The sequence below is a fragment of the Notolepis coatsorum genome (assembly GCF_963971535.1).
Source record: "Notolepis coatsorum genome assembly, chromosome: 1".
Taxonomy (NCBI): Eukaryota; Metazoa; Chordata; class Actinopteri; order Aulopiformes; family Paralepididae; genus Notolepis; species Notolepis coatsorum.
Window position 1 is genome coordinate 249,972,267 of NC_140165.1, and position 654 is coordinate 249,972,920.

Here is a 654-nt window from a genome sequence, read left to right on the forward strand (position 1 = left end):
TTGATCTGGAAGCGAACGAACCGCTAACGCGTTCCATTTCCTGCGGTAACAGATCTCACAGTGTCAGGGTCGGCGTTTGACGCTTACCCCTGTAAGCCAATCCACCTTATATGATACATCAGTCTAATATCCAGCGTTCTGGTCAGTGACATCAGACACAGCCCGCCTGCGAAACCCCACAGGTTCTTAGACCTGTTCAGTCCAGGACAAAATAATTGAGTGAGTTTGACACAGAACACAGACTCGTACCAATACTTTCATCACGTGGGCTCAAGGAGAAACACAGGGCCCACGACTTGACCCATAGTCTGAGTAGCATGTGCTTGACATTTTGCATGTAAGAGATACTGTACAAATGGCACATACCTTATGTATCTTATCACTGGCCGTTACGTTACTAATATTTATATTAGTTGACATGTATACGCCTTACAGTTGTTTTGAAGGAAATATACAAAATGTATGCCTTTTTCTTTTGAGCTGGAAAGGTCCAAGCATGTACGGTGCCTTTTTTGGTTCTGTGTAGCGCAACGGGTCCAGCATGGCACGAACAATACAAGGATTATGGGTTTTATTTTCATGGCCGTCATGTCAAGAGCTTTGGATAACGCAGCGCGCCGACATGACTCAGAGATACAGTGGACGTACCTTACG